Here is a 1977-nt window from a genome sequence, read left to right on the forward strand (position 1 = left end):
ACTCTTCTCTGGATAGCTGATCTTCTTGATCAGAAGATTGTTCTTCCAACCAGGTCAATAAACATTAAACTTGAGTTTGTCTTGCATTTAAGCTACCAATTAGATAGACTTCTCCTGCATTTTGGAGTAGTGATGAGAATTTCATATATAAGATTTTGAAGTTCAGAATCAGAAATATTTGATAATCGGGGTCTTCAAAATCCAGTTCTTTGGCTATGATGATACAAAGTCCAACGGCTAATACCAAAACATTTAGAAATTGTTTGCCAATGAAAACCAAGAGTTGAAAAAGCAGAAATATGTTCCACGTTTATATCATATCTTGGACGTCCCCGCCTGCCAGTCACTACCAAGCGAAGAGCTAAGAAATGTTAGTCTCCAATAGGCGTCCTCCAATGGGATTTGAGCCTGTAAAAAATTAAATGATTGATAAGTTAAACTATACAATTCATCTAGTATAGAAGATAGTTCGGATATCTGAATTGAATTAGAGAGTAAATAATGATGAAGCATAATCTATACATTGTATTAACAGATATGCAAGCAAATGCATGAATTAGGAAAAGGTTTCCTCGTGTCTATGACATTACCTGTATTTTGATATGCAAATAAACCACTTTTCAAGCGTACCCCTTTATGTAACCCTGTGTGTATTGGCCTCTATGTGTCCCTGTGAGTGTCTTTGTGTGTCTCCCTGTATATATGTGTGACTCTGTGTACCTGTGTTTTTATTTTGTTTGTCTGTGGGCCCCTATGTTTCTGTGCCCCCATGTGTTTTTATATTTATATTGTGTCCTCCTGTGTCCCTATGCTTGCATGTCCTCCCATGTCCTTATTTTTGTCTATGCACCACCCTGCGTCCCTATATTTATAGTGTACCACTATATTTCACTATGTGCATGCACCCCCTATATGTCACTATGTTTTGTGTTCTGTACATTTAAGGAATGGTTAATGCACCACATACCTTTTTGAAATCATCTTCAATGTGTCTGGAAAAACGTATTAAATATTCCAAAAATCTGCAAAAACAAGTCCTACACAGAGTCTGAAAAGGAAAAGAAAATTTTAAAAACACAACACAACAAGAAGGTCTAAATAACAGCAAATTTCCAGCAATGACATCAATAACAGAATTTGCCAACCAATCCAATCAGTTTAAAATAAATAAAAAAAACCTACATTACACTGTCTTTTTAATGAAAAGATAAACATAATGAAATGGCAAAATTAATTTAAAAAACCTGAAGTAATAACACCTCCTCCACTCCCCAAAACCACTAATCCCACAACAGACTATGTCAAGTCAGCACATCCACATGTAACCCCATGAACCCCAAAAATTATCACTACTTCCAACATTAATCCCACATGCCCCAAAAAAGATCAAAACAAGCAAGTCCCCATCTCACCCCAGAACCCCCATCCAAAAACTCACATGATAGCATCATGCCATCTTAAACAAGAATTAGCAATGAAACTAATTGAACCACAGTGAAACCATTTCACAGATACTAACATAAATGTATATAATACACAATTCAAAATGCAGAAAATGATTAAATTAAACAAAGGGGCTCAAATGTACAAAACCAATGGGAAGAAAAACTTACCCAGTTCAATGGAGAGGCCTACACTGCTTACCAGCAAGCTCAGAATGAGCTCTAGGAGGCGGAGTCAACCTGCCAGGGTCATGATCATGTGACTGATGACCAGTTTCAGTATATATATACAAATTTCACTCCATCTGTTTCACTATACGATATAAGCATTTTTTTCAGTCTATATATATACAGATTTCACTCCATCTGTTTCACTATATGATATAAACAAATTTCACTCCATCTGTTTCACTATATGATATAAGTGTTTTTTCAGTCTATATATATACAAATTTCACTCCATCTGTTTCACTATATGGTATATGAAAAATTTCAGTATATGATATATGCGTTTCACTATATGATATATGAAAAA

At 35.1% G+C, this 1977-nt stretch overlaps 1 long non-coding RNA gene across 1 annotated transcript; it reads right to left on the reverse strand.

The window, feature by feature from the left end:
* Positions 1-966: 966 nt before the first annotated feature.
* LOC128467664 (uncharacterized) lies at positions 967-1689 on the reverse strand. The gene is made up of 2 exons (XR_008345746.1): positions 1614-1689; positions 967-1048 (listed from the first exon to the last, which is right to left on the reverse strand). It is a non-coding gene; the product is annotated as an uncharacterized LOC128467664 (long non-coding RNA).
* Positions 1690-1977: the final 288 nt, after the last annotated feature.

Source organism: Spea bombifrons, chromosome 10, assembly GCF_027358695.1.
Source record: "Spea bombifrons isolate aSpeBom1 chromosome 10, aSpeBom1.2.pri, whole genome shotgun sequence".
NCBI classification, from domain to species: Eukaryota; Metazoa; Chordata; class Amphibia; order Anura; family Pelobatidae; genus Spea; species Spea bombifrons.